Source organism: Arachis hypogaea, chromosome 3, assembly GCF_003086295.3.
Source record: "Arachis hypogaea cultivar Tifrunner chromosome 3, arahy.Tifrunner.gnm2.J5K5, whole genome shotgun sequence".
Classification (NCBI taxonomy): Eukaryota; Viridiplantae; Streptophyta; class Magnoliopsida; order Fabales; family Fabaceae; genus Arachis; species Arachis hypogaea.
The window spans coordinates 48,244,379-48,271,303 of NC_092038.1; the positions used below are offsets into that span (position 1 = coordinate 48,244,379).

General features: G+C 38.9%; 1 non-coding gene across 1 annotated transcript; it reads left to right on the forward strand.

Annotated features, from left to right (window-relative positions):
• Positions 1-11,000: 11,000 nt before the first annotated feature.
• On the forward strand, positions 11,001-11,108 carry LOC112793914 (small nucleolar RNA R71). Its single transcript, XR_003198601.1, has one exon. It is a non-coding gene; the product is annotated as a small nucleolar RNA R71 (small nucleolar RNA).
• Positions 11,109-26,925: the final 15,817 nt, after the last annotated feature.

Sequence of the window (26,925 nt, forward strand, 5' to 3'; positions counted from 1 at the left end):
ATATCGGTATGTTATCTTATGGTTATTAATTAAAGTTACCACTACCATTAATTTTATTTGCTTTGTCCAACTGATGGTGGATCGCATGTGTAGGTGAAGGTGACGTTGCGGTGGAAGATGGTAAGTTTAGTGTCGGAATAGAATTTGGTTCTAGAGATTCGGTAATATTTGCAATCAAAAGCTACATTATCTCTAGAGGAGTTGATTACACTGTTTATGAGTCTGAGCCGCAAACGTTCTATGCGAAATGCAAGGGTTATGGTGTAGGGTGCGATTGGCTTATCCGAGCTAGCTTGATTCGAAAGAAGGGGTGTTGGGAGATCAAGAGATATAATGGCAAATACATGTGCACCATGGGTACGATTTCACAAGATCATGCCATGTTGGACTCAGACATAATTGCAAATGCCATTAGGCCGTTGGTTGAAGCAGACCCATCGATAAAGGTGAAGTCTATAATTGCAGAAGTTCAGTCGAGGTTTAACTACACTGTAAGTTACCGTAAGACTTGGTTGGCAAAGCAAAAATCTGTCACAAAAATTTTCGGTGATTAGGAAGTTTCTTACCAGACACTGCCGGTATGGTTGAAAACAATGACTGAAACGATGCCAAGGTCTCGTGTTCAAATAAAAACGCTATCCATATACTGTGAGAATGAGGAGGTTCAAGGTGTAAGAGTTCTCCATCGTGTTTTCTGGAGCTTCTATCCGTGTATTGTGGCATTCAGGCACTATAAGCCATTGGTGAGGTTGATGGCACACACCTATACGAAAAGTATAAAGGTGCACTTATAGTTGCGGTTGCACAATATGGGAATCAAAACATTGTGTCTATTGCATTTGCAATAGTCGAGGGTGAGACAGTAAATGCGTGGGATTTTTTCTAACCAATTTGCAGAGATATGTTGTTACCCTTGATGGCGTGAGAATTATTTCTGACCGCCATAATTCCATCGACACAGCAATAGCTCTCAGTAACGGTGCATGGTCACCACCAAGAGCGTGGCACATGTTTTGTATCAGGCACATCGAGTCCAACTTCTTAAGGAGGTTCAAGACTTCGTATTTGCATAAACTCGTGGTTAACACAGGTAATTGAATGCACTATTTATGGTCCTATTCATGGTAACTTTTTAGCTTCTGCTTAGGATTTCATGGTTTGGTGAACAGGCTATTCTAGGATGGAACAGGAGTACAACAAAAACTACCAACGGCTTAAAGAGCGAGGTAAGGCATATACTCAATGGTACGTTGAGATTAGTGTTGAGAGATGAGTGTTAGCATTTGACGGGGGTCATCGTTGGGGACATATAACCACAAACTTAGTAGAGTGTGTAAATTCTATCCTAAAGGGTACACGCAACCTTCTTGTGACTGCCATTGTTAGGTCTACTTTCTATTGGCTAAACGAATTGTTTACTCGGAAGAGCGCCGAGGCTCATGAGCATGTCCGCAATGGATTCACGTATTCAGAATTTGCTACCAAAAGAGTTGAAGAAAGCTTTCGACGTGCAAGAAACATTGTCGTTAATCAGTTCAACAGGCGCAAGAGATGTTTGAAGTTCGAGAAATGCAAGATGGTTCTATTTACACCATCAACCTTGTGCAACAACACTGCGACTGTGGCCATTTCCAGGTCGAGCGACTCCCATGTCGCCACGTTCTTGCATGTTGCGCTAACCAACGTCTTGATTGGAAAGTGTATGTGCATGACGTATATAAGATGTATGAAATTTGCAAGGTGTATAGAGGCGAGTTTGTTCCGATGGGTGACCCATCTACGTGGGATAGATATAAAGGAACGAATGTGATCGCCAATTGGACATTGAGGCGTGTGACAAAAGGAAGACTGAAATCAATCCGCTACTTGAATGAGATGGATTCGCGGGATATGCGTGGTCTGCGTTGGTGTACTATTTGTGGACGGGAGGGACATAGCCGCAGTCGATGTCCTCAGCGCGCTGGTCCAAACTCCAACGGAGGTCAATAGTGGTTAAACCTTTTAACGTAACATTTTATGTAACTTTGTTATCCAATTTAAAGTAGTTTGTAAGATTTTTATGTTATTCCGTAGTTTATTTATGTATGCGTTAAATACTGAATAATAAATAAATATTTAGATTAAAAAAATGCAACAGGCTAATCTCAAACAGAGTTATCCGAGAATAAAGATAAATATAGAATAAGAATACGAGTACAAAAAAAATCTAAATATACAATATGAGCTAAACCAACAGACTACTTCTTCGGCGCCTTCTTCGAATACAAAGATAGGGTGTATTTATCCGTTGGCGCGATCTGTGCCCATAAATTATACGAATGACTCTAATGTACTCCAGCATCCACTCCACCGCCAACATTAGAAGTACCAACATTTGGCATACTCGCACCGCCAGTGTCGTACAAACTGGAACTACTCATCCCCGAAGCACTAGCTCCCACATGGTCATACCAGTACTGAAGGTCATGTCCCAGCTGGATGTCCTCCTGTGGCGGGAATTCATTCAAATCGAACAATTCTGTACGAGGTGGTGCAGAGGGATGTGGATGATCTACATGACCCATCGATCGATCCATGTCGAAGTCACTGGCATGACCTGATGTGGCGCGACGGCCAACTGACTGATGAGAAGCAGTCGGTCCATCCAGTTACAGAAACAGATAATCTGTATCTCTCAAAACCTGAGAGAAGCTGAGAGTGTCCGATCCACCCAACGGACTAAACTGACCTTCTGCTAGAATAACCATCCGTGGTATGTAGGGTTCAGCTGCCTGAGGTGGTTGTGGTTCCAGTTTGTACGATTGTTGCTGAACCCACGCTGGCCATTAGTGCTGTTGCCCAGGTTACGAAAACTGTTGTTCTCCATAGGCCGGCATCTGGAACTGCTCGGCATGTGATGGGTCCTGAAAATACTGCTCATACCTTGACATCTGGAACTGATGCTCATATGCCGGGACTTGAAAGTCGTGCTCGTACGCCGAAACCTAGATAATAATTAGCAATAATTAATAAATATCCATCAACCTTATTAATAATAATTTTTAATAATGACATACACAATAATAACTAACAATGGTAATAAACCTTAATGATACCTGAAACCCTTGGTCGTAGGCCGGGTCTTCGAACTGCTGCTCATGAGGGGGATTTTGCTCCTGAGGTCCATCTGCTTCTTCTTGTTGACCATGTGGCTCATTCGCATCAGCCTCGCCACGTGCAACTCTATCTAACAGGCACAGGTGATCCCCATATTGCTGTGTGTACCAGTCAAAGTACACTTGGAGAGGATGAAAGTCGACAATCTCCTCCCCTATCTGCAGTGTGTTATAGCGGGAAAATATCCACAAGGTAAACCACTGGATGTTTCTCGCTCTCAAGTCATGGTTCTTTGGACCTGTCAACCGCCTGCAATAATCACGACCAATATCAAATGTCAGGCCTGGTGGAAGTTGTTGCAGACCGAACTGTCGTCTAACTTGATCTGTCGGGTGCCACTCTACACACTCGAATGACACCAACGGCGACTGTGTAGAGCACATAAACAAATGGATTGCAAGGTCATCCGGAATCCCCACTCCCATATACGACTACCATATAAACTGCATATTAATAACCATGAGGCCGATAAGTAAAATTATTATTGTAAATAAGCAGCCTAAGATAAATGTTTACAACTTACATCGTCGACTCCCATCTCATCGAGTCCTCGCCTAAAATGCGCAGTAGGCTTCCGTATGTATCTTGTATACCGGCGCCAATGACTCCACCTAAACAATAAAAATATTATTAATAATAATAACAATAATAATAACAGCAGTTAAAAAGAATACCGTCGCGCAAGTGGAACCCCAACATCGACAAGCTGATCGCGGGGAATAGGTGCTAAGAATGGCATGTGCTCCCACGCCCACACAAAAAGTAGTATCAGTGGCTCATCCATCTCTTTATAGTTGAATTGTGATGCATGACACAAGGATCTGTATAAATGTGCCAGACTGGCTACCCCCAACTGTATCCTAAAATCCGATGGAAATCCCGAAGTAGAGGCAGAAACTTCTAGTTCAATGAAGTAATCGACTTATCCGAAAACACAATCGTTCTGAGCAATAAGAAAATGTGAAACCGAACGTAATGCTCAATAGACTCCTGCATGTCACACGGCTCGATGTCTCTGCACTGCCGGACCCATGCTAGATTAACCTTACTCAATACGTGATCCTGCAGACCGGCCTCCCGACCAAAGCACGCAATGCAGTTCTCCATCAAAAACTGGTGACTACTGTCTGATCTACCAGAAACGGGCTCCCCACTAACCGGGAGGCCAAGAATATATGCAACATCTTCCAACATCACTGTCACTTCACTGACCAAAAGATGAAATGTGTGGATTTTCACCCTCCATCGCTCGACCAAAGCACTCAGTAGTGCAGAATGACCTCTCAGCTTGCCTACTCGCAAAACGTGTTAAAATCCAGTGAGTGCTAGTGAAGCTGCAGCTACCTCGTTAAAGGTCTCTGAAGGATCTAATTTTCTGGGCAACAAATTCTTGATAGCCTGCAAAAAAAAAAAATTAATGATAAATAATAATAATAATTCATAAATAACAATATGATAAAAAAATTATTATTTTTATCACAGACATGATTATAAACATGTAACAATATACTAATCATAACTAATCCAATTCTTGTCCCCTAAAACAGAAAACAACAACAACAACAACAACAATAATAATACTACTAATAATACGGTTACTAATTGGTGCATGAAATTGTGATCATCAATGGCGCCATCAACATGGTACGCTCAATTGCAATCTCAACTCTTTATCACAACTTCGCACAACTAACTAGCAAGTGTACTGGATCGTCCAAGTAATAAACCTTACGCGAGTAAAGGTCGATCCCACGGAGATTGTTGGAAAGAAGCAAGCTATGGTCATCTTGTAAATCTCAATCAGGCAGATTCAAATAGTTATGAATGATTTATGAATAAAGCATAAAATAAAGATAGAGACACTTATGTAATTCATTGGTGAGAACTTCAGATAAGCGTATAGAGATGCTTTTACCCTTCCGTCTCTCTGCTTTCCTACTGTCTTCATCCAATCCTTCTTACTCATTTCCATGGCAAGCTGTATGTTGGGCATCACCGTTGTCAGTGGCTACAATCCCGTCCTCTCAGTGAAAATGTTCAACGCACCCTGTCACGGCACGGCTAATCATCTGTCGGTTCTCAATCAGGTTGGAATAGAATCCATTGATTCTTTTGCGTCTGTCACTAACGCCCAGCCTTCAGGAGTTTGAAGCTCGTCACAGTCATTCAATCATTGAATCCTACTCAGAATACCACAGACAAGGTTTAGACCTTCCAGATTCTCTTGAATGCTGCCATCAATTTTAGCTTATACCACGAAGATTCCGATTAAGGGATCTAAGAGATAAACATTCAAGCCTTGTTTGCTTGTAGAACAGAAGTGGTTGTCAGGCACTCGTTCATAAGTGAGAATGATGATGAGTGTCACATAATCATCACAGTCATCATGTTCTTGGATGCAAATGAATATCTTAGAACAAGAATAAGCTGAATTGAATAGAAGAACAATAGTAATTGCATTAATACTCGAGTACAGCAGAGCTCCACACCTTAATCTATGGTGTGTAGAAACTCCACCGTTGAAAATACATAAGTGATAATAGTGATCATTGGCTTCGGCCCCAGAGAGGGAACCAGAAGAACCAAGATCTGATCTAAGATCTAAAGTGATCAAAAGATGAAAATACAATAGCAAAAGGTCCTATTTGTAGAGAACTAGTAACTTAGGGTTTACAGAGATGAGTAAATGACATAAAAATCCACTTCCGGGCCCACTTGGTGTGTGCTTGGGCTGAACATTAAAGTTTTCATGTGTAGAAACTTTTCTTGGAGTTAAACGCCAGCTTTTGTGCCAGTTTGGGCGTTTAACTCCCATTCTTGTGCCAGTTCCGGTGTTTAACGCCGGGCAGTTTTGAGCTGATTTGGAACGCCAGTTTGGGCCATCAAATCTCGGGCAAAGTATGAACTATTATACATTGCTGGAAAGCCCAGGATGTCTACTTTTCAACGCCGTTGAGAGCGCGCCAATTGGGTTTCTGTAGCTCCAGAAAATCCACTTCGAGTGTAGGGAGGTCAGAATCCAACAACATCTACAGTCCTTTTCAGCCTCTGAATCAGATTTTTGCTCAGGTCCCTCAATTTCAGCCAGAAAATACCTGAAATCGCAGAAAAACACACAAAATCATAGTAAAGTCCAGAAAAGTGAATTTTAACTAAAAACTAATAAAAATATAATAAAAACTAACTAAAATATACTAAAAACATACTAAAAATAATGCCAAAAAGAGTATAAATTATCCGCTCATCACAACACCAAACTTAAATTGTTGCTTGTCCTCAAGCAACTGAAAATCAAATAAGATAAAAAGGAAGAGAATATGCAATGAATTCCAAAAACATCTATGAAGATCAGTATTAATTAGATGAGCGGGGCTTTTAGCTTTTTGCCTCTGAACAGTTTTGGCATCTCACTCTATCCTTTGAAATTCAGAATGATTGGCTTCTATAGGAACTTAGAATCCAGATAGTGTTATTGATTCTCCTAGTTAAGTATGATGATTCTTGAACACAGCTACTTTATGAGTCTTGGCCATGGCCCAAAGCACTCTGTCTTCCAGTATTACCACCGGATACATACATGCCACAGACACATAACTGGGTGAACCTTTTCAGATTGTGACTCAGCTTTGCTAGAGTCCCCAATTAGAGGTGTCCAGGGTTCTTAAGCACACTCTTTTTGCCTTGGATCACAACTTTATTCTTTTTCTCTCTTTTTTTTCATTTTTTTCTTTTTTTTATATTCACTGCTTTTTCTTGCTTCAAGAATCATTTTTATGATTTTTCAGATCCTCAGTAACATGTCTCCTTTTTCATCATTCTTTCAAGAGCCAACATTCATGAACAACAAATTCAAAAGACATGTGCACTGTTCAAGCATACATTCAGAAAACAAAAGTATTGCCACCACATCAATATAATTAATCTGTTATAAAATTCAAAATTCATGCAATTCTTCTCTTTTTCAATTAAGAACATTTTTCATTCAAGAAAGGTGATGGATTCATAGGACATTCATAACTTTAAGGCATAGACACTAAGACCCTAATGATCATAAGACACAGACATAGATAACATAAGCATGGATATTCGAAAAACAGGAAATAAAGAACAAGGAAATTAAAGAACGGGTCCACCTTAGTGATGGCGGCTTGTTCTTCCTCTTGAAGATCTTATGGAGTGCTTGAGCTCCTCAATGTCTCTTCCTTGCCTTTGTTGCTCCTCTCTCATGATTCTTTGATCTTCTCTAATTTCATGGAGGATGATGGAATGTTCTTGGTGCTCCACCCTTAATTGTCCCATGTTGGAACTCAATTCTCCTAGGGATGTGTTGATTTGCTCCCAATAGTTTTGTGGAGGAAAGTGCATCCCTTGAGGCATCTCAGGGATTTCATAATGAGTGGGATATCTTGTTTGCTTCATCCTTTTCTTAGTGATGGGCTTGTCCTCGTCAATGAGGATGTCTCCCTCTATGTCAACTCCAACTGAATAACAGAGGTGATAAATGAGATGAGGAAAGGCTAACCTTGCCAAGGTAGAGGACTTGTCCGCCACCTTATAAAGTTCTTGGGCTATAACCTCATGAACTTCTACTTCTTCTCCAATCATGATACTACGAATCATGATGGCCCGGTCTATAGTAACTTTGGACCGGTTGCTAGTGGGAATGATTGAGCGTTGGATAAACTCCAACCATCCCCTAGCCACGGGCTTGAGGTCATGCCTTCTCAGTTGAACCGGCTTCCCTCTTGAATCTCTCTTCCATTGAGCGCCCTCTTCACAGATGTCTATGAGGACTTGGTCCAACCTTTGATTAAAGTTGACCCTTCTAGTGTAAGGGTGTTCATCTCCTTGCATCATGGGCAAGTTGAATGCCAACCTTACATTTTTCGGACTAAAATCTAAGCATTTCCCCCGAACCATTGTAAGCCAATTCTTTGGGTTCGGGTTCACACTTTGATCATGGATCTTGGTGATCCATGCATTGGCATAGAACTCTTGAACCATTAAGATTCCGACTTGTTGAATGGGGTTGGTAAGAACTTCCCAACCTCTTCTTCGAATCTCATGTCGGATCTCCGGGTATTCACTCTTTTTGAGTTTGAAAGGGACCTCGGGGATCACCTTCTTCATGGCCACAACTTCATAGAAGTGGTCTTGATGCACCCTTGAGATGAATCTCTCTATCTCTCATGACTCGGAGGTGGAAGCTTTTGCCTTCCCTTTCCTCTTTCTAGAGGTTTCTCCGGCCTTGGATGCCATAAATGGTTATGGAAAAACAAAAAGCAATGCTTTTACCACACCAAACTTAAAAGGTTTGCTCATCCTCGAGCAAAAGAAGAAAGAAGATAGTAGAAGAAGAAGAAATAGAGGAGATGGAGATGGCTTTGTGGTTTGGCCAAAGGGAGAGAAGTAGTGTTTAGGTTGTGTGTAAATGAGGTGGTAAAGATGGGTTTATATAGGAGTGGAGAGAGGGGTAAGGTTCGGCTATGTGAGGGTGGGTTTGGGAGGGAAAGCGGTTTGAATTTGAATGGTGAGGTAGGTGGGGTTTTATGAAGGATGGATGTGAGTGGTGAAGAGAAAGATGGGATTTGATAGGTGAGGGGTTTTTGGGGAAGAGGTGTTGAGGTGATTGGTGAATGGGTGAAGAAGAGAGAGAGTGGTGGGGTAGGTGGGGATCCTGTGGGGTCCACAGATCCTGAGGTGTCAAGGAAAAGTCATCCCTGCACCAAGTGGCGAGCAAAAATGCTCTCTATGCCAATTCTGGCGTTAAACGCCGGCCTGGTGCCCATTTCTGGTGTTTAACGCCAGCTTCTTGCCCTTTCCTGGAGTTTAACGCTAGTCTGGTGCCCCTTTCTGGCGTTAAACGCCCAGAATGGTGCCAGACTGGGCGTTACTGGCGTTTAAACGCCCATTTGCTACCCTTACTGGCGTTTAAACGCCAGCAAGTTTTCCTCCAGGGTGTGCTATTTTTCTTTCTGTTTTTCATTCTATTTTTGCTTTTTCAATTGATTTTGTGACTTCCCATGATCATCAACCTACAGAAAACATAAAATAACAAAAGGAAAATAGATAAATATAACATTGGGTTGCCTCCCAACAAGCGCTTCTTTAATGTCAGTAGCTTGACAGTGGGCTCTCATGGAGCCTCACAGATACTCAGAGCAATGTTGGAACCTCCCAACACCAAACTTAGAGTTTGAATGTGGGAGTTCAATACCAAACTTAGAATTTGGTTGTGGCCTCCCAACACCAAACTTAGAGTTTGACTGTTGGGGCTCTGTTTGACTCTGTTTTGAGAGAAGCTCTTCATGCTTCCTCTCCATGGTGACAGAGGGATATCCTTGAGCCTTAAACACAAAGGATTCTTCATTCACTTGAATGATCAATTCTCCTCTGTCCACATCAATCACAGCCTTTGCTGTGGCTAGGAAGGGTCTGCCAAGGATGATGGATTCATCCATGCACTTCCCAGTTTCTAGGACTATGAAATCAGCAGGGATGTAATGGTCTTCAATCTTTACCAGAACATCCTCTACAAGCCCATAAGCTTGTTTTCTTGAATTGTCTGCCATCTCTAGTGAGATTCTTGCAGCTTGTACCTCAAAGATCCCTAGCTTCTCCATTACAGAGAGAGGCATGAGGTTTACACTTGACCCTAGGTCACACAAGGCCTTCTTGAAAGTCATGGTGCCTATGGCACAAGGTATTGAGAATTTCCCAGGATCTTGTCTCTTTTGAGGTAATCTCTGCCTAGTCAAGTCATCCAGTTCTTTGGTGAGCAAAGGGGGTTCATCCTCCCAAGTCTCATTACCAAATAACTTGTCATTTAGCTTCATGATTGCTCCAAAGTATTTAGCAACTTGCTCTTTAGTGACATACTCATCCTCTTCAGAGGAAGAATACTCATCAGAGCTCATGAATGGCAAAAGTAAATCCAATGGAATCTCTATGGTCTCCGTGTGAGCCTCAGATTCCCATTGTTCCTCATTAGGGAACTCATTGGAGGCCAGTGGACGTCCATTGAGGTCTTCCTCAGTGGCGATCTCTACCTCTTCCTCCTCTCCAAGTTTGGCCATGTGGGTCATGTTAATGGCCTTGCATTCTCCTTTTGGATTCTCTTCTGTATTGCTTGGAAGAGTACTAGAAGGGAGTTCAGTAATTTTCTTACTCAGCTGTCCCACTTGTGCCTCCAAGTTTCTAATGGATGACCTTGTTTTAGTCATGAAACTTTGAGTGGTTTTGATTAGATCAGAGACCATGGTTGCTAAGTCAGAATGGCTCTGCTTAGAATTCTCTGTCTGTTGCTGAGAAGATGATGGAAAAGGCTTGCCATTGCTAAACCTGTTTCTTCCACCATTATTGTTGTTGAAACCTTGTTGAGGTCTTTGTTGATCCTTCCATGAGAGATTTGGATGATTCCTCCATGAAGGATTATAGGTGTTTCCATAGGAGTCTCCCATGTAATTCACCTCTTCTATTGGAGGATTCTCAGGATCATAAGCTTCTTCTTCAGATGAAGCGTCCTTAGTACTGCCTGGTGCAGCTTGCATTCCAGACAGACTTTGAGAAATCATATTGACTTGTTGAGTCAATATTTTGTTCTGAGCCAATATGGCATTCAGAGTATCAATCTCAAGAACTCCTTTCTTCTGATTTGTCCCATTGTTCACAGGATTCCTTTCAGAAGTGTACATGAATTGGTTATTTGCAACCATTTCAATGAGTTCTTGAGCTTCTGCAGGCGTCTTCTTCAAATGAAGAGATCCTCTAGCAGAGCTATCCAAAGACATCTTGGACAGTTCAGACAGACCATCATAGAAGATACCTATGATGCTCCATTCAGAAAGCATGTCAAAAGGGCACTTTATGATCAATTATTTTTATCTTTCCCAAGCTTCATAGAGGGATTCACCTTCCTTCTGTCTGAAGGTTTGGACTTCCACTCTAAGCTTACTCAATTTTTGAGGTGGAAAGAACTTTGCCAAGAAGGCATTGACTAGCTTTTCCCAAGAGTTCAGGCTTTCTTTAGGTTGTGAGTCCAACCATATCCTAGCTCTGTCTCTTACAGCAAAAGGGAATAGCATAAGTTTGTAGACCTCAGGGTCAACCCCATTAGTCTTAACAGTGTCACAGATTTGCAAGAACTCAGCTAAAAACTGATGAAGATCTTCCAATGGAAGTCCATGGAACTTACAATTCTGTTGCATCAGAGAAACTAATTGAGGCTTAATCTCAACGTTGTTTGCTCCAATGGCAGGGATAGAGATGCTTCTCCCATAGAAGTCGGGAGTATGTGCAGTAAAGTCACCCAGCACATTCCTTGCATTGTTGGCATTGTTGTTGTTTTCGGCTGCCATGTCTTCTTCTTGTTTGAAGATTTCTGTTAGGTCCTCTACAGAGAGTTGTGCCTTAGCTTCTCTTAGCTTTTGCTTCAAGGTCCTTTCAGGTTCAGGGTCAGCCTCAACAAGAATGCTTTTGTCTTTGCTCCTGCTCATATGAAAGAGAAGAGAACAAAAAAGTATGAAATCCTCTATGTCACAGTATAAAGATTCCTTGAAGTGTCAGAGGAAAAGAAAAATAGAAGGAAGAGGTAGAAGAATTCGAACATATCAAGAAAGATGGAGTTCGAATTGTGTATTAAGGAGGAGTGTTAGTCCATAAATAGAAGGATGTGAGAAGAGGGGAAGAAATTTTCAAAAATTAAGTAAAAGATTTTATAAAACATTTTGAAAAACACTAATTGATTTTCGAAAACCAAGAGTGGAAAAGAAATCAAGTGATTTTTGAAAAAGATTTTGAAATTAGAAAGTAAAAAGATGTGATTGAAAACTATTTTGAAAAAGATGTGAGAAAAATATATGATTGAAAAGATATAGTGTTAAAAAGATATGATTGAGAAGATATGATTTGAAAAACAATTTAAAAAAGATTTGATTTTAAAAATTAAAGACTTAGCTAACAAGAAAAGATATGATTCAAACCTTAAACCTTTCTCAACAGAAAAGGCAACATACTTGAATTGTTGAATCAAATCATTAATTGTTAGCAAGTATTTTTGAAAATATAAAGAAATTGATTTTGAAAACATATGATTGAAAAGATATGATCTGAAAAAGATTTGATTTTGAAAAATTTTGAAAACCTGAAAAAAAATTGAATTAAAAACAGAATCTTCCCTCTTGTGCCATCCTGGTGTTAAACGCCCAGAATGGTATACATTCTGGCATTTAACGCCCAAAACACTACCCTTTTGGGCGTTAAACGCCCAGCCAGGCACCCTGGCTGGCGTTTAAACGCCAGTTTTCCTTCTTCACTGGGCGTTTTGAACGCCCAGCCTTTTCTGTGTAATTTCTCTGCTGTATGTTCTGAATCTTCAATTCTCTGTATTATTGACTTGAAAAGACACAAATTAAAATTTTTTTTGGATTTTTAATAATCAAAATGTAACTAAAATCAAATAACAATGCATGCAAGACACCAAACTTAGCAGTTTGTATACCATTGACACTAACAAAATGAGAATGCATATGAAAAACAACAAAACACTCAAGACAAGAGAATTTAAAGATCCGAACAAGGAAATCATCAAGAACAACTTGAAGATTAATGAAGACACATGCATGAATGCAAGAAGAATAGAAACATGCAATTGACACCAAACTTAAAATGAGACACTAGACTCAACAAGAAACATAAAATATTTTTTTTAATTTTTTTATTTTTATGATTTTGTAATTTTTTTTGGATTTTTCGAAAATTAAGAGGAAAAGAAAATAAAGATATCAAAATTCTTAATGAGAATTCCAGGAATCATGCAATGTTAGTCTAAAGCTTCAGTCTAAAGGAATTAGACATGGCTAGCCAGGCTTTAGCAGGACATTGCATTCAAGAGCTAAATTGATGAGAATCAATCAGCTTTGGTGATGATAAGAACATCACCTTGAAACACTAGAATTCATTCTTAAGAACTCTGAAGAAAAATACCTAATCTAAGCAACAAGATGAACCGTCAGTTGTCCAAACTCAACAATCCCCGGCAACGGCGCCAAAAGCTTGGTGCACGAAATTGTGATCATCAATGGCGCCATCAACATGGTACGCTCAATTGCAATCTCAACTCTTTATCACAACTTCGCACAACTAACCAGCAAGTGTACTGGGTCGTCCAAGTAATAAACCTTACGCGAGTAAGGGTCGATCCCACGGAGATTGTTGGTATGAAGCAAGCTATGGTCATCTAGGAAATCTCAGTCAGGCAGATTTAAATGGTTATGAATGATTTATGAATAAAGCATAAACTAAAGATAGAGACACTTATGTAATTCATTGGTGAGAACTTCAGATAAGCGTATGGAGATGCTTTGTCCCTTCCGTCTCTCTACTTTCCTACTGTCTTCATCCAATCCTTCTTACTCCTTTCCATGGCAAGCTGTATGTTGGGCATCACCGTTGTCAGTGGCTACAATCCCGTCCTCTTAGTGAAAATGTTCAACGCACCCTGTCACGGCAAGGCTAATCATCTGTCGGTTCTCAATCAGGTTGGAATAGAATCCACTGATTCTTTTGCGTCTGTCACTAACGCCCAGCCTTCAGGAGTTTGAAGCTCGTCACAGTCATTCAATCATTGAATCCTACTCATAATACCACAGACAAGGTTTAGACCTTCCGGATTCTCTTGAATGCCGCCATCAATTCTAGCTTATACCACGAAGATTCCGATTAAGGGATCCAAGAGATAAACATTCAAGCCTTGTTTGCTTGTAGAACATAAGTGGTTGTCAGGCACTCGTTCATAAGTGAGAATGATGATGAGTGTCACATAATCATCACATTCATCATGTTCTTGGGTGCAAATGAATATCTTAGAACAAGAATAAGCTGAATTGAATAGAGGAACAATAGTAATTGCATTAATACTCGAAGTACAGCAGAGCTCCACACCTTAATCTATGGTGTGTAGAAACTCCACCGTTGAAAATACATAAGTGATAATAGTGATCATTGGCTTCGGCCCCAGAGAGGGAACCAGAAGAACCAAGATCTGATCTAAGATCTAAAGTGATCAAAAGATGAAAATACAATAGCAAAAGGTCCTATTTGTAGAGAACTAGTAACTTAGGGTTTACAAATATGAGTAAATGACATAAAAATCCACTTCCGGGCCCACTTGGTGTGTGCTTGGGCTGAGCATTGAAGCTTTCATGTGTAGAGATTTTTCTTGGAGTTAAACGCCAGCTTTTGTGCCAGTTTGGGCGTTTAACTCCCATTCTTGTGCCAGTTCCGGCGTTTAACGCCGGGCAGTTTTGAGCTGATTTGGAACGCCAGTTTGGGCCATCAAATCTCGGGCAAAGTATAGACTATTATACTTTGCTGGAAAGCCCAGGATGTCTACTTTCCAACGCCGTTGAGAGCGCGCCAATTGGGCATCTGTAGCTCCAGAAAATTCACTTTGAGTGCAGGGAGGTCAGAATCCAACAGCATCTACAGTCCCTTTTCAGCCTCTGAATCAGATTTTTGCTCAGGTCCCTCAATTTCAGGCAGAAAATACCTGAAATCACAGAAAAACACACAAACTCATAGTAAAGTCCAGAAAAGTGAATTTTAACTAAAAACTAATAAAAATATAATAAAAACTAACTAAAACATACTAAAAATATACTAAAAATAATGCCAAAAAGCGTATAAATTATCCGCTCATCACTAATCGTAATAATACTAGTTATAACAACAACAACAACAACAACAACAACAACAACAACAACAACAACAACAACAACAACAATATTAATAATAATAATATATATTATATATATTATTATTATTATTATTATTATTATTATTATTATTATTATTATCTACTACTACTAACAACAACAACAATAATAATAATAATAATAATCAAAATTTTCATGAACCTTGACATTTTTTTTAAATAATACTATGTTAATAAAATGTTAATAATAACAGTTACTTATATATTTATAATAATTAATAAAAACAAGATAACGATAATTTATTAAACAGTAATATTATTATCATAAAAAATAATAATAAATTACTAAAAAATAATAATAAATTAATAAACAGTATTATTAATTATTAAAAAATATCAATAAATTATTTTTATTATTATAACCAGTATTATAAATAAACAATAATATACTAATCATAATAATAATTACTCAAATATAATAATAATAATAATAATAATAATAATAATAATAATAATAATAATAATAATGGTAGTAGAATCACGGTAGCAAAAATAAACCCTAATATTAATGTTATAATAACGATAATAATAATAAAATTACCTATTATAATACAAATAAATAGTATTCGAATATATATCTATATATATATATATATATTATTAAATTTAAAAAAAAACTTATCCATTGAAAATGATCCAAATACTCATATAATGTGTCTTTTACGTTTAGTAAAATTATGAATTATTTTTTATTTTATAATATTTACCCTAAACTTTCTACTCTTTTTCTTCCTCTCATAAACTCTCAGCACAACCTTACAAGTTAAAACCCCTCACTATAACCTCTCTCACAACAAGTCTTTCAACTCTTCTACCCTTGATTCCTGCGTCGCGTTCATGCAGCCAGGGAGCCTGCCAAACGCAACCTGCGTTTTGCTCCTCACTGCTGTCAAACACAACTTCCGTTTTGGAAGTTCCTAAGCGGTCAACCGTTCAGTCATTGTCTGCTTGCAGGGAGCAGGGACACGTTTCGAGGCTTTATGCTGCTTCTCTGCCAAATGCAAGTTGCGTTTTGGAGCATGCATGCAGCTTTTCCTTTTTCCGTTGCAGTCAAAATGTAACCTGCATTTTGCAGGTTACTGAGTTTTGCAGATCCACATTTGTGGATTACACTCTATGCAACAATATAATTGAACAACACCATTTTTACTTCTATTCTTTAATTAATTTCTGTTAATTTGAACCATCAAATTTTGAATGGTGATTCACGCGGAATGATAATGGGATCTATGAGAGTAGGTATTCTTTTTCTGCTTCTCGTCTCCATTTAAAAAATGTCTCCCGTTCTCATCTTATCTCTATTACAAGTATCTGTTTAATTTTTTGTGTGAAAAAAATAAATACCAGTTGTTATCCATAAATATTAATTTTGAAAAACTTAATACAACCATAATATAACCTAATACAATTCAACTAAATTTATCATACTAAAATATAATCAACAAATTTAACAATTTTAACAAAATAGTTTCTAATAAAATAATATAACATAATTTTTATCTATAAATGAAGATATTTTAATAATTTCATCATTCGCAAAAATTAGGCAGGTACTTCTATCCTTGTTCTCATCTCTATTTATTCACGAGAATAGATTTCTGTGGATATAAAAATTTTACAAGTTCCAATAAACTACCCATAAAAGATAATACTACAAGTATTTTTGTCATCGTTATTCATGTTAGTGCTTGAGTTCATCTTGAATAACAAGTTGAGTTGGCTCATTAAATTATTACATTGTGTTGATGTAGCTTGACAAAAGCTATGTAAAAAAGGCTAACAATCACCATTTCTGTTAGCTCAACAATTTAATATTTTCCATATAATCACGAAACCTTTGATCAAGTCTCAAATTTCTCAAATATGATATCTAAAGTATTATCATCGCACAAACATTTAAATAAAAAAAAGTTACACCACAAATTTGGAGTGTATAAAATAAATGAGTCATAGTCACATAGACTTAAAAAATATGAAGTCTTATAAACATATACCATATGCAAATAAAAAACATAACTCATTGCTTTTTCTATGGGTGTATAATTATACGGATCAAATATGATTAAAATCTTGATTTAATTTACACCAAAAGTATCAGATTGGATTGGATCCAATATCTGTATCATTTAGTCTTGGATCCATCCTACAAATTTCCAAGTCAGATTAGGTATTGGATCATACTTATCAAAAACAAAATTTCAAAATATTCTAAAAGAATTCAAAGATTCAAAAAAAATCTTAGAACATAAAAAAACAGGCTCATCCAAATAGAAGACTAAATAAAGGAATAGAGGCATAGGATGACGAGAGAAAACTAGGCAAACGGAACAAGGACTAGAACCACTTATTGAAATGAAGCAGAATGGCAGCAAGTCGGCAGTGAACAAATCCAGAATCGCAGGGAACAGTGGCAAGAAAGGCATACCACGAATATGAATAGAGGTGATAGACAAAGGCGAGGTACACAAACCATTGGCCAGTCGACCAAAAACAACGTGAATTGTCAAGCTCTCGAGCGTGGGGACGAATAAGGCAACAAGCAACGATAAACAATTTTAATTTGAGCAATGAGAAATCTTTAGCGTACAAGAAGAGAGGTGAGGACAATGTTCGGCCTCTAATGTGGTGGTGTAGATGAAGGAGATGATGGAAGATGAAGATTGAGGAGAGGGAGCAAGGTGAGGGTGCATAGCCAAAATGGAAGCGGAGGAAAAATATTGAAATAGGGTTTTTGATTTGATTTTAGGGTTAAATAATGTATATATTTTTATTGTTTTTATACTTTTTGTGAATTTGTAGATCAAATCTACGGATACACATGTAAAATATTCATTCCAATTATATTTGGCTATGGATGAAATCGAATATGATCCAATGATCCTACGGATCAAAATTGATCAATGAACACCCATATCTTCTTCTAAAGCAACTAATGACACTATGAAACAACCCCGAACCAAACAAGCAATGTTGGCAAATCTACAGCACCCTTTGATTAAGAGACATATATAGTCCGCTAATCATAAACACAGTAGAAAAAAATAAACTTTACTAGAACTTTCAACAAAAAACAACAAAATCCCAAATATGCAAATCCAAATAGAACACAAAACATTCCAATGTATAGTTTGTTATATTACTAACCTTTTATCCAAAGAAATGGGGTTAGTCCATCATTTTTTTAACTTTAACTTCTTGTTGAACGGAACCAATGAGAATATCTTTGCAAAACAAACATGGTCTAATACCTTACCACACAGAGTCTTATGTTTAAGTCATAAAACTGAGGTGGCGAGGTATTACGACCTATAAAAGTAAAATTATATATATAATATAGATGGAAAATGTTTTATCTAGGAACCTTTGAAGAAAAGTTATTGAATGAAATACAAGCAGGACAACACAACACTCACAATCAGATAAAAGTAGAAAGGTGGATAAGATTGAACGGAAAAGATAATATAAATATTTGAGATCAAAGTTCTAAAAATACAATTAACAAGCTCTAGGCTCGGCATGAGAAGCAAAGACTGACCAGAGTATACATATACATATATATATATATACACACACACACCAAATTATCCCAAAACAGAAAACCGACAACTTGTTTCTCCGAGTCAACATCTAAGAGGGACAAACATAAAATACAAGGTGGAGAATTTATATACATATACATATATAAATATAAATAAATACAACCCTGAATCCCAAAAGTTCTTCGCTTCCTCAGAGTCTCCAGAATACACAGTGTGGTGCTTCTCAACCTGTATCTGAAAAACAACAACACGTATAGAATGAGAACCAGAGGTTCTTAGTATGATAGTGATGCCGCATACATAAGATATAAGGTCCTGAGAAAGCCAGAGGCAATCCTAGAACACCGACACTCAAATTATAAAACTTAAAGAACTAAAGCAGAAACCATAAGTCAGGGTGGGTTTCTAAAGACTCCTAAACCTAGCCTAACCGTATTAAAACCCTCAAATCCTCCGCCTTTCTTCCAATCCTCCAACTCTGGTGCATAGATGATGAGCGGATAATTTGTACGCTTTTTGGCATTGTTTTTAGTATGTTTTTAGTATGATCTAGTTAGTTTTTAGTATATTTTTATTAGTTTTTAGTTAAAATTCACTTTTTTGGACTTTACTATGAGTTTGTGTGTTTTTCTGTGATTTCAGGTATTTTCTGGCTGAAATTGAGGGACCTGAGCGAAAATCTGATTCAGAGACTAAAAAGGACTGCAGATGCTGTTGGATTCTGACCTCCCTGCACTCGAAGCGGATTTTCTGGAGATACAGAAGCCCAATTGGCGCGCTCTCAACGGCGTTGGAAAGTAGACATCCTGGGGTTTCCAGCAATATATGATAGTCCATACTTTGCCCAAGATTTGATGGCCCAAACCGGCGTTCAAAGTCACCCTCAGAATTTCCAGTGTTAAACGCCGGAACTGGCACAAGAATGGGAGTTAAACGCCCAAACTGGCATAAAAGCTGGCGTTTAACTCCAAGAAGAGTCTCTACACGAAAATGCTTCAATGCTCAGCCCAAGCACACACCAAGTGGGCCCGGAAGTGGATTTTTATGTCATTTACTCATCTCTGTACACCCTAGGCTACTAGTTCTCTATAAATAGCACCTTTTACTATTGTATTTGGAGCTTTTGATCATGTTTTTATGATTGAACCCTCTTTGGGAGGCTGGCCATTCGGCCATGCCTAGACCTTGTTCTTATGTATTTTCAACGGTGGAGTTTCTACACACCATAGATTAAGGTGTGGAGCTCTGCTATACCTCGAGTATTAATGCAATTACTATTGTTCTTCTATTCAATTCCGCTTGTTCTTGTTCTAAGATATCACTTGTTCTTCAACTTGATGAATGTGATGATCCGTGACACTCATCATCATTCTCACCTATGAACGTGTGCCTGACAACCACCTCCGTTCTACCTTAGATTGGGTGAATATCTCTTGGATTCCTGATACACGATGCATGGTTGATCGCCTGACAACCGAGTGCTCGCCTGACAACCGAGCCAGCCATTCCGTGAGATCAGAGTCTTCGTGGTATAGGCTAGAACTGATGGCGGCATTCAAGAGAATCCGGAAGGTCTAACATTGTCTGTGGTATTCTGAGTAGGATTCAATGATTGAATGACTGTGACGAGCTTCAAACTCCTGAAGGCGGGGCGTTAGTGACAGACGCAAAAGAATCACTGGATTCTATTCCGGCCTGATTGAGAACCGACAGATGCCGTGCCGTGACAGGGTGCGTTGAACATTTCCACTGAGAGGATGAGAGGTAGCCACTGACAACGGTGAAACCCTTGCATAAGCTTGCCATGGAAAGGAGTAAGAAGGATTGGATGAAGACAGTAGGAAAGCAGAGAGACGGAAGGGACAAGCATCTTCATACGCTTATCTGAAATTCCTACCAATGAATTACATAAGTATCTCTATCTTTATCTTTATGTTTTCGTATATCATCATTCATATCCATTTGAGTCTGCCTGACTAAGATTTACAAGGTGACCATAGCTTGCTTCATACCAACAATCTCTGTGGGATCGACCCTTACTCGCGTAAGGTTTATTACTTGGATGACCCAGTACACTTGCTGGTTAGTTGTGCGAAGTTGTGTGTATGCCATGGTATTGAACACCAAGTTTTTGGATTCATTACCGGGGATTATTTGATTTGTGAAAAGTATTGATCACAATTTCGCATACCAAGTTTTTGGCGCCGTTGCCGGGGATTGTTCGAGTATGGACAACTGACGGTTCATCTTGTTGCTTAGATTAGGTATTTTTTTTCTTCAGAGTTCTTAAGAATGAATTCTAGAGTTTCATGATGATCTGTTGAAATCTGGCTGGCTGTGAAGCCATGTCTAATTTCATTGGACCGAGGTTTCAACTTATCATCACAAGAGCTTGTTGATTTCTATCAATCTTGCTATTGGAGCAGTGATCTGCTAAGGCTTGGCTGGCCTTTGGCCATGTCTAGTGTTTTGGACCGAAGCTTTCTTTGAAAGCTTGGCTGGCTGTGAAGCCATGTCTAATTCCTGGACCGGAGTCTTAGACTAAACATTGCATGATTCCTGGAATTCTCATTAAGAATTTTGATACCTTCATTTTCTTTTTCCACTTAATTTTCGAAAAAGCACAAAAAATTTAGAAAATCATAAAATCCAAAAATTTATTGTTTGAGACTCTAGTCTCACTTTAAGTTTGGTGTCAATTGCATGTTTCTGTTTTTCTTGCATCCATTCATGTGTCTTAGCGATCTTCAAGATGTTCTTGATGATTTCATTACTCTGATCTTTAATTCCTCTTGACTTGAGTGTTTATATGCCTCATATGCATCCTCATTGTTAGTGTCAGCAGTATACAAACTGCTAAGTTTGGTGTCTTGCATGCATTATTATTTGATTTTAGTTGCATTTTGATTATTCCTCACTATTAAAAATCCAAAAATATTTTTAATTTGTGTCTTTTCAAGTCAATAATACAGAGAATTGAAGATTCAGAACATACAGCAGAGGAATTATACAGAAAAAGTTGGGCGTTCAAAACGCCCAGTGAAGAAGGACAGACTGGCGTTTAAACGCCAGCCAGGGTGCCTGGTTGGGCGTTTAACGCCCAAAAGGGTAGAGTTTTGGGCGTTAAACGCCAGAATGTGCACCATTCTGGGCGTTTAACGCCAGGATGGCACAAGAGGGAAGATTTTGTTTTTAATGCAATTTTTTTTCAAGTTTTCAAAATCTTTTCAAAATCAAATCTTTTTCAAATCATATCTTTTCAATCAAATATTTTTCAAATTCAATTTCTTTCTATTTTCAAAGATACTTGCTATCAATTAATGATTTGATTCAACATTTCAAGTATGTTGCCTTTTCTGTTGAGAAAGGTTTAATGTTTGAATCATATCTTTTCTTGATAGCCAAGTCATTAATTTTCAAAATCAAATTTTTTTTTAAAATGTTTTTCAAATCATATCTTCTCAATCACATCTTTTTAAAACCAATCATATCTTCTTAACCCCATCTTTTTCAAAATAGTTTTCAATCATATCTTTTTAATTTCTAATTTCAAAATCTTTTTCAAAAATCACTTGATTTCTTTTCCACTCTTGGTTTTCGAAAATCAATTAAGGTTTTTCAAAATGTTTTCAAAATCTTTGACTTAATTTTCGAAACTTACTTCTCCTCTTTTCACATCCTTTTATTTATGGACTAACACTATTCCTTAATGCAAAATTCGAACTCCATCTTCTTTGATAAATTCGAATTTTCTACTTCTGCCTTCTATTTTTCTTTTCCTCTGACACCTCAAGGAATCTCTATACTGTAACATAGAGTATTCCACATTTTCTTGTTCTCTTCTCTTTCATATGAGCAGGAGCAAAGACAAAAGCATTCTTGTTGAGGCTGATCCTGAACCTGAAAGGACCTTGAAGCGAAAGCTAAGAGAAGCTAAGGCACAATTCTCTGTAGAGGACCTAACAGAAATCTTCAAAGAAGAAGAACCCATGGCAGCCGAAAACAACAACAATGCCAACAATGCAAGGAAGGTGCTGGGTGACTTTACTACACCTACTCCCGACTTCTATGGGAGAAGCATCTCTATCCCTGCCATTGGAGCAAACAACTTTGAGCTTAAGCCTCAATTAGTTTCTCTAATGCAACAGAATTGCAAGTTCCATGGACTTCCATTGGAAGATCCTCATCAGTTTTTAGCTGAGTTCTTGCAAATCTGTGACACTGTCAAGACTAATGGGGTTGACCCTGAGGTCTACAGACTTATGCTATTCCCTTTTGCTGTAAGAGACAGAGCTAGGACATGGTTGGACTCACAACCTAAAGAAAGCCTGAACTCTTGGGAAAAGCTAGTCAATGCCTTCTTGGCGAAGTTCTTCCCACCTCAAAAATTGAGTAAGCTTAGAGTGGAAGTCCAAACCTTCAGACAGAAGGAAGGAGAATCCCTCTATGAAGCTTGGGAAAGATACAAACAATTAATCAGAAAGTGTCCCTCTGACATGCTTTCTGAATGGAGCATCATAGGTATTTTCTATGATGGTCTGTCTGAACTGTCCAAGATGTCTTTAGATAGCTCTGCTGGAGGATCTCTTCATCTGAAGAAGACACCTACAGAAGCTCAAGAGTTGATTGAAATGGTTGCAAATAACCAATTCATGTACACTTCTGAAAGGAATTCTGTGAACAATGGGACTAGTCAGAAGAAAGGAGTTCTTGAGATTGACACTCTGAATGCCATATTGGCTCAGAATAAAATATTGACTCAACAGGTCAATATGATTTCTCAAAGTCTGTCTGGAATGCAAAATGCACCAAGCAGTACTAAGGAAGCTTCATCTGAGGAAGAAGCTTATGATCCTGAGAACCCTTCAATGGAAGAGGTGAATTACATGGGAGAATCCTATGGAAACACCTATAATCCTTCATGGAGAAATCATCCAAATCTCTCATGGAAGGATCAACAGAGACCTCAACAAGGTTTCAACAACAATAATGGTGGAAGAAACAGGTTTAGCAATAGCAAGCCTTTTCCATCATCTTCTCAGCAACAGACAGAGAGTTCTAAGCAGAATACCTCTGACTTAGCAACCATGGTCTATGATCTAATCAAAACCACTCAAAGTTTCATGACTGAAACAAGGTCCTCCATTAGAAATTTGGAGGCACAAGTGGGTCAGCTGAGCAAGAAAATTACTGAACTCCCTCCTAGTACTCTTCCAAGCAATACAGAAGAAAATCCAAAAGGAGAGTGCAAAGCCATCAACATGGCCGAATTTGGAGAGGAGGAAGAGGCAGTGAACGCCACTGAGGAAGACCTCAATGGACGTCCACTGGCCTCCAATGAGTTCCCCAATGAGGAACCATGGGAATCTGAGGCTCAAAATGAGACCATAGAGGTTCCATTGGACTTACTTCTGCCATTCATGAGCTCTGATGAGTATTCTTCCTCTGAAGAGGATGAGTATGTCACTGAAGAGCAAGTTTCTAAATACCTTGGAGCAATCATGATGCTAAATGACAAGTTATTTGGAAATGAGACTTGGGAAGATGAACCCCATTTGCTCACCAAGGAACTAGATGACCTGTCTAGGCAGAAACTGCCTCAAAAGAGACAGGATCCTGGGAAGTTTTCAATACCTTGTACCATAGGCACCATGACCTTCAAGAAGGCCTTGTGTGACTTAGGGTCAAGTGTAAACCTCATGCCTCTCTCTGTAATGGAGAAGTTAGGGATCTTTGAGGTGCAAGCTGCAAAAATCTCACTAGAGATGGCAGACAATTCAAGAAAACAAGCCTATGGACTTGTAGAGGATGTTTTGGTAAAAGTTGAAGACCATTACATCCTTGCTGATTTCATAGTCCTAGAGACTGGGAAGTGCATGGATGAATCCATCATCCTTGGCAGACCCTTCCTAGCCACAGCAAGGGCTGTGATTGATGTTGATAGAGGAGAATTGATCATTCAAGTGAATGAAGAATCCTTTGTGTTTAAGGCTCAAGGATATCCCTCTGTCATCATGGAGAGGAAGCATGAAGAGCTTCTCTCAAAATAGAGCCACACAGAGCCCCCACAGTCAAACTCTAAGTTTGGTGTTGGGAGGCCACAACCAACTTCTAAGTTTGGTGTTGAACCCCCACATTTAAACTCTAAGTTTGGTGTTGGGAGGTTCCAACATTGTTCTGAGTATTTCTGAGGCTCCATGAGAGCCCTCTGTCAAGCTACTGACATTAAAGAAGCGCTTGTTGGGAGGCAACCCAATGTTATATTTTATCTATTTTCCTTTGTTATTTTATGTTCTTTTGTAGGTTGATGATCATGAGAAGTCACAAAATCAATTGAAAAAGCAAAAACAGAATGAAAAACAGAAAGAAAAACAGCACACCCTGGAGGAGAGCGTGCTGGCATTTAAACGCCAGTAAGGCTAGCTGTTGGGCGTTTAACGCCCAGTCTGGCACCATTCTGGGCGTTTAACGCCAGAAAGGGGCACCAGACTGGCGTTAAACGCCAGAAAAGGGCAAGCATTCGGCGTTAAACGCCAGAAATGGGCACCAGCCCGGCGTTTAACGCCAGAATTGGCTCAAAACGCATTTTTGCTCGCCACTTGGTGCAGGGATGACTTTTCCTTGACACCTCAGGATCTGTGAACCCCACAGGATCCCCACCTACCCCACCACTCTCTCTCTTCTTCACCCATTCACCAATCACCTCAACACCTCTTCCCCAAAAACCCTTCACCTATCAAATCCCATCTTTCTCTTCACCACTCACATCCATCCTTCATAAAACCCCACCTACCTCACCCTTTAAATTCAAACCACTTTCCCTCCCAAACCCACCCATACATGACCGAACCATGAGCCCCCCCCACTCCTATATAAACCCATCTTCACTTCTTCATTTTCACACAACCAAACCACCACTTCTCCCCCTTTTTGGCCGAACACAAAGCCATTCCCTTCTTCCTCATTTCTTCTTCTTCTACTCTCTTCTTTCTTCTTTTGCTCGAGGACGAGCAAACCTTTTAAGTTTGGTGTGGTAAAAGCATTGCTTTTTGTTTTTCCATAACCATTTATGGCATCCAAGGCCGGAGAAACCTCTAGAAAGAGGAAAGGGAAGGCAAAAGCTTTCACCTCCGAGTCATGGGAGATGGAAAGATTCATCTCAAGGGTGCATCAAGACCACTTCTATGAAGTTGTGGCCTTGAAGAAGGTGATCCCCGAGATCCCTTTCAAACTCAAAAAGGGTCAACTTTGATCAAAGGTTGGACCAAGTCCTCATAAACATTTGTGAAGAGGGCGCTCAATGGAAGAGAAACTCAAGAGGGAAGCCGGTTCAACTGAGAAGGCATGACCTCAAGCCCATCACTAAGAAAAGGATGGAGCAAGCATGAGGAAATTCCTCCTCATAAAATCCCTGAGATGCCTCAAGGGATGCACTTTCCTCCACAAAACTATTGGGAGCAAATCAACACCTCCCTAGGAGAATTGAGTCCAACATGGGACAACTAAGGGTGGAGCACCAAGAACATTCCATCCTCCTCCATGAGATAAGAGAAGATCAAAGAATCATGAGAGAGGAGCAACAAAGACAAGGAAGAGACATTGAGGAGCTCAAGCACTACATAGGATCTTCAAGAGGAAGAACAAGCCGCCATCACTAAGGTGGACCCGTTCTTTAATTTCCTTGTTCTTTATTTTTCTGTTTTTCAAATTTTAGTGCTTATGTTTATCTATGTTTGTGTCTTGTGATCATTAGTATCTTAGTGTCTATGCCTTAAAGTTATGAATGTCCTATGAATCCATCACCTTTCTTAAATGAAAACTGTTTTTATTACAAAAGAACAAGAAGTACAGGATTTCGAATTCATCTTTAAAACTAGCTTAATTAGTTTGATGTGGTGACAATACTTTTTGCTTTCTGAATATATGCTTGAACAGTGCATATGTCTTTTGAATTTGTTGTTCATGAATGTTAAAATTGTTGGCTCTTGAAAGAATGATGAAAAAGGAGACATGTTACTGAGGATCTGAAAAATCATAAAAATGATTCTTGAAGCAAGAAAAAGCAGTGAATTCAAAAAAAAAAACGAAAAAAAAGGGAGAAAAAGAAAAAGAAAGAAAAAGAAAGAAATAAAGTTGTGATCCAAGGCAAAAAGAGTGTGCTTAAGAACCCGGGACACCTCTAATTGGGGACTCTAGCAAAGCTGAGTAACAATCTGAAAAGGTTCACCCAATTATGTGTCTGTGGCATGTATGTATCCGGTGGTAATACTGGAAGACAGAGTGCTTTGGGCCACGGCCAAGACTCATAAAGTAGCTGTGTTCAAGAATCATCATACTTAACTAGGAGAATCAATAACACTACCTGGACTCTGAGTTCCTAGAGAAGCCAATCATTCTGAATTTCAAAGGATAAAGTGAGATGCCAAAACTGTTCAGAGGCAAAAAGCTACTAGTCCC